Source organism: Myotis myotis, unplaced genomic scaffold, assembly GCF_014108235.1.
Source record: "Myotis myotis isolate mMyoMyo1 unplaced genomic scaffold, mMyoMyo1.p scaffold_m19_p_9, whole genome shotgun sequence".
NCBI classification, from domain to species: domain Eukaryota; kingdom Metazoa; phylum Chordata; class Mammalia; order Chiroptera; family Vespertilionidae; genus Myotis; species Myotis myotis.
Window position 1 is genome coordinate 26,043,440 of NW_023416401.1, and position 6,000 is coordinate 26,049,439.

The following is a 6,000-nucleotide window of genomic DNA, read 5'->3' on the forward strand; positions in this document are numbered from 1 at the left end:
GGGAGGTAGGATTATGGCTAATCAAAAATGCTTTCATATATAAAAAGACACATACGAATATATGCATGCATATAAATTTACACACATACACACATATGTAGTCACTCTGGATTGAACACTTCCTACGAGCCCAGCGCCACGCTAAGCCCTCTGTCTCTATAACCTCATTTACTCTTTCCTACGATCCTACAAGGTGGGTTCATGAAAACCATTTAACAGATGCGAAAACAGAGGCTCACTGGCCTCGTAAGTGGCAGAGCTGGGATTTCAACTTGCTCTCTCTGACTCCTGAGCCCACACTCTTAACCAGTAGTTGTCGCATTTCTCATTTTGTTTCTCTGTAACTTGCCTGTTTTAAAAAATAACATATTTACTTGGGTGATAAAGAAGTGACAGAAGTTAACAGACAAGGGAAAAAATGAGGCGGGTGAACTATATGCAGCAACATGTCCTCAACCTCTGGGTGTTTGGCAGCTTTTCAGCAGGTCTTCTCCATGGGCCCCTCCAACCCTCCTCCTGCTCATCCATCCTCCATCGCCCCATTCTGGCTATGAGGCTGGTCCAGCCTGCTGGGGAGGGGCAGGGCAACACCGTGGAGGGCTGGGCCTTAAGCAGTGTAGGCTTTAATGCTATGTGGCCGAGGTCCCCTCCTCCAGCCCATGTTTAATCCAGCAAGTACTTGCTTTGTGCCACATGCTGCGCTCATCGTTGGGGAGGCCAAAATGAAAAAAAGAACAAAAACACAACAAAACCCAAGGCCTGCCTTCAGGGTCTTCTCACCCAGGACTGGGTTTCTCAACCTCCACACTATCAACATTTTGGGCTGCATAATTCTGAGCTGTGGGACTGTCCTGTGCACTGTAGGTTTAGCAACATCCCTGGCCTCTACCCACTAGATGCCAGTAGCAGCTTCCTACCCAGTTGTGACAATAGAAATGTCTCTAGACTTTGCCAGATGTCCCCTAGGGGGCAAAATTGCCCCTCATTGAGAACCATGGATCTAGTGGATGCTAAAAGGCAGGCAGTAAAGAAGAAAAAAAAACCTAAACTAATTACTATGGGGCTGAGTAGACAGTCACATGTACCTGAATGGGTCAGAGGAGGCTTCGTGGGATGCACCTGTCCTTGAAATTCCCTAGAGTTATCCTGGGTGATCTCATCCATCCTGTCACTTCCAAGATCGGTTTCTGGCCTAGAACTCTCAGGGTGAGCCCAGCATTGCTGCACACTGTCCAAAGGGTAGCTCCACGGCATGTCCCACCAGCATCTTGCATGCACTCTGTACACAGCTGGTCTCCACCTCTCCTCAAAAGCCCTGCTTCTCACACCGCCCACACAGCCTCCCAAGTCAGAAACAGAGACCGCCCCCCACCCCCATCCCATTCACAGGATCTTCCGGCTCTGCCCATTCTATTCCAACCCTCACAGGGCCTCCTCTTGGCCCCCTGTAGAGCTGGACCCCGTCTTCCCCACCAATCCATCCTCCACCCAGCAGCAGGGTGAAGAGTCTAAAGGCAAATCACACCACGCCTCTCCCCTGCCTAAAACCCTCCGGTGGCTCCCACCGCTCTCGGGATGAAGTCCAAGCTCCTCCTGTAGCCTTCAAGACTCACAGGATCCAGCATCCACCCATCTTGCTGGCTTGGTTTCCTGTAACTCCCAGACCCGCACCCCAGGCTCTATGTGCTCCACTTCAGCCAACTAAACTTTTAGTTCCTCTAATATTCCCCCTCACCTTGGGGCCTTGGTCCTACGAACCCCTTGGCCTGGAGCCTCCTTCCCGTGCTCCCATCCTCCCTCACCCACTTCATCCCTGAGATAGTTGCTACTCAACCTGCAGCACTTCCTCCAGGTAGCCTCTGCTGTGCCCTCCACTCGTTCTTTCGTGGCTTATGAATTGCTCAATTGTCTCCTTCCCAGGAACACCAGGCTCCTGTCGGCTGGGATCCTGTCTGCTCATTTAGCACAATGCTTAGCACCTAGTAAACACTTAATACGTCTGGGTAAATCTATATTTTAAACTGGTTAACGAATGGATGATCAGACAGACGGAAGCGTGGGTGCAAAGAACAGAGACTATCTGGGTTAGGTCTTTAGTGCATTGAAAGATCTCCAGGGAAAGGACGTTCAGGTAGAAAGAAGGTGTGGCTGAATGCAGGAGCCTCGGATTGGAGGCAGAGTGGGAGATAAAGGAGGATGCAGACGGATTACAAAGACCTTGAATGTCACGGTGCGGAGTCTGGACTTAATTCAGTAGGCGATGGGGAGCCATGGAAGGGTTTTAATCAAGCAAGTGACATGATCCCACCTGCGTTAGAGAAAGATCGCTTTGGCTGCAGCAGGATTGTGGAGGGGATGAGATCAGAGGCTGGGAGGCCAGGGAGGAGGCTGCCACAGGTTTTTGGCAAAGCCAGTGAGTTCTGAGGAGGGATCATGGGATGGATGGGAGGGGACAAAAGGTAGAGGCTAAGGTGAAATGAATCTGTGGGAATCTAGAACATGCTCTAACTCCCCAGCTGCATGCAGGAACTGGGAAGTCCCTTGAAAAAGCCTGAGGTCAGAAACAGATTCTGGTGGTCCTGACTCAACTCTGCCCTTCTGCAGGGGTGCAGGCAGCAAAACCAAACAGGAAGGGCGCCTTCAACCCCGTGGGAACCAAAGGACGCAAGTAGGGATAATAACCATCACCATACCGCTTCATTTATGACGAGTCCGGTGTGCCAGGCACTGTGCTCAGCGCCACACATGCTCACGCATGTCCAATCTTCACAACCACCCAACGAAGTGGGTACTACTTTCCCCTCCATTTCACAGAGGAGGAAACTGAGGCTCAGAAAGACAAAACAACTTGCCCAAAGTCACACAGCCTTCAAGTCACAAACCCAGGCTGGTCTGATCCCAATGCCCCTGCTCTTAGTCAGTTATTCATCGTACATAAAGGAGGGAGCTGGTGGCAGGTGGATGGCTGATGAGGAAGCAGGAAGTTCTCAGCCTAATCCCAGTGGCCCCGCAGCACATTTCCTCTGTGCTGATGGGGGCACAGGGGAAATGGAGAGGAGGAAGGGTATTCCTCCTGGTCCCTGAACCCCATGTGTTCAGACCCAGCCTTGCCTATTCCGATAGGTGTGTCCCCACTGTAAGAGAACTGGGCTACGGAGTGAGCAGATTCACCCCTGTGGGAATTAAGGAAAGACATCCTCCTCTGGGGACATGCACCCCCACAGGCCCGTGGCTGGTGGGTATATGGAACTTTTATTGCCAATTAGAAAAACTGCCCCTTCCTCTGGGAGGACACAGGCTGCTTTAGGGCATCTGATTTGTGGAGTGGAGCTTAAGTGGATTCCAGCCCCTACTTCCCTTCCGCACTGAGTGCTCCTAGACAGCCAAAACCCTGCCCAACTGGACATGCCAGCCATGCCTCCAGCCCCGTGCCTGTATCCCTGTTCCCCAGCAGCCACTCTGCCTCATCCTCAATGAGAAAAATGTCCGCTCTGGTAGATACATAGAGCTCAGACCCTTCCACAGACTTAAGCTTCTTGTTAGTCCTTGCTTCTGCCATGGGAGAAAAGTCGAAATCCTATTATGCCCATTGCTCTGATGAAAATGTTGAGGTCATAGCCTTTCCCCGATGACGGGGGGTGGGGGGTGGGGGTGGGCGGGATCTAGGCCTTCTCTAGAGAGGCCTGTATCAAAACACGGTTCCAGGAGGCAGAGGCCTCTAGCCAAGAGCTCCATCTTAAGGGCACTCTGAGGAATTCAGAGGGGTGGAGGGTACGGCCACCCTCAATGGGGACATGAACCTTCTCCCCCAGCCTGGCCTGAGGCCTGGGTCTCCTCTCAGCCGACGGGGGTGGAGTCCCCTTCCTGTCCGCCTTGAGTAAGCTCTGGGGCAGGATGGGAAAGACGCCAGGCCTGAGACCCCAGCCCAAGCCTCCTCCTTAGGACCTCCTCTGCTCATGAAGGCACCTGACTCCATCCTTGGCGCCCACCCCGTCTCAGGCTGAGCTGTGCTGGCTGCTGCCCGAGTTATATAAACAGGAATCGTCCTCTTTCGGAATACCTGAGGCTGCATTTCCGAGTGGAGCTTCCCGATGGAAGAAAAAGGGAAAGAAAAAAAAGAACAGGGAGAGGAGAGATTTAATTGGCCGGCTCCTACAGCCCATGTGGTAAATAACGGCTGCTCCAAACTTTGCTAACTCTGGAGGAGACTGGCCCCCCTGGGGCCCCTGCCCAGCGCCAGCCCAGCCCAGGTGGCTGCTAATGGCCTCACAGTCAGGAACTGGGGAGGAGGCTCCTCATCTCCAGAGAGCACTCAGGAGGGGCAGCTGCCCCTTGGCTGAGAGAGACGGGGCTGGCTTTGCAAAATGCCTGGCCCAGGAGGGCCGGCAGACGGCCCCAGGAAGCAGTGTTCAAATGTCCACAGTGGCCTTCCCTTTCAGAGGAATCGAAGAGGAGCGCCCCAGACACTGGGAAAGGAAGAGACAGGGGGTGAAGTGGAGAGGGGAAGTAGCTGGGGCAGGGAAACGGGTCGGGAAGAGGCAACTGCCACAGAAAGAAACTGAGGCAGGCAGGATGGAAGAGTGGAGGAGGAAATGGCAAAGACCAAAGGATGCAGAGAGGCCAGATTCAAAGGAGGCGGTAGAATCGCGGTGATTAAGGGTGACAGAGTGATCACTGACAGACGAGTAAAGGGGGAACTAATGAGGGACAAAGGGCATGATGGTCAGGAGGCAATGGTGATGCTGAGATAGGGGATAGGGTAGTGGGCCGACTAGTGTGGGAAGAAGGTTGGAATCCAGACCTACACCCCCCCACCCCCACCCCCACCCTGAGCTGGAAGGGCCCACAGAGGGCTTGCAGCGAGCCAAAGGCTTCCTGGGGCACCTTGGCAGTCCCGGGTCTGGACGGAGAGGGCTGAAGCGGAAGGTTGGAAGCCTTCGATGGCTTCAGGCGGCGCTCCTCTACCCGCCACCAGGGGGTGCCCCTGCAGCTCGGGGAGACTTCCAGGAACTCCGGGTTCGCTCCTCCCGCGGGGAAGTGGGGGTCTCGGAGCCAAGGGGAGAGGGGAGGTCTAGTCCAGAGCTCAAGAGAGACGGGTCCGGACAGTGCCCGCCGGCGGCGCCCCGCACTCAGCGCGCCCGCACATCCACGCCTCCCACTCAGTGCCCGGCCCAGAGAGCAGGTCCCAATGGCGCTTCTTCGGACGTGAGGCCGTCGGGCCGGTCCTCCCGCGGAGGCGGTGCTCCCAGAGCCAGGTGCTGGGGACAGGGCAGCGCCGCCCCTCGCTCACGGCCCGTCCCCCGGCCGGCCCGACGGCCCGACGGCAGCGGGTCCTCGCAGGCCAGCTCCCGCTCCCCGCGAGGTGGCCGCAGCCGCGCGTGTCGGCCTCGGGTGTCCCCGGACGCCGCGCGACCTCGCACACACACACGCGCGCACACGCTCCCGCCGTGCGGTATTTCCCGGCCGGGACCCCGCCTCTGGGAGGGGCCGGCGGCCAGCCCGGGCAGCGGGAGTGGGGGCGCCAGGGACGCCGGGTCCCGGCCCGTGTCGAAGCCGTGTGCCCCTTCCCCGCCGCTTTCGGCGCGTGGGCTTGGCCCCCGCGCTTGACCCCTCGGCCCGCGGGGGTCCCGGAGGCTCCGGGGCGCGCGGCGGGCGGGGAGGGGGCGCGGGTGGGGGCCGCGGGCTCCGGGCCGAGAGGCGGCTGGGCTCCGCGCCGGGGAAAGTTTGGACGTGGGAAACTCCCTCCCCACCCGCCCCGCCGAGAGGAGGGGGCGCACGGGGGCGGGCACGGGCACCCCGGCTCCCCCTGCGGCCGGAGGCTCGCCCCCCGCGCCGCCCGCTCCCGCGGGCCAGGGGGCTCCCTCCGGCCGGGCAGCCTCCCCTCGGCGGCGATCCGGCCGCCCCTCCCGCGGCACCCAGCGCGCTTACCTCGGGGAGCGGCCGGGGGCTCCCCCGTCCTGCCGCCTCGGGGCGCTGCGTGGGGCGGGGGCCCCGGCGCCG

At 58.0% G+C, this 6,000-nt stretch overlaps 1 protein-coding gene across 1 annotated transcript in view; it reads right to left on the reverse strand.

Moving 5' to 3' along the window:
- The window catches only part of CDH22 (cadherin 22), a 121,963-nt gene extending 115,963 nt beyond the window's left edge, over window positions 1-6,000 (reverse strand). Inside the window, exon 1 of the mRNA XM_036323663.1 lies at window positions 5,929-6,000. The gene's annotated coding sequence lies outside the window, so the exon portion shown is untranslated. The remainder of the gene's footprint in view (window positions 1-5,928) is intronic.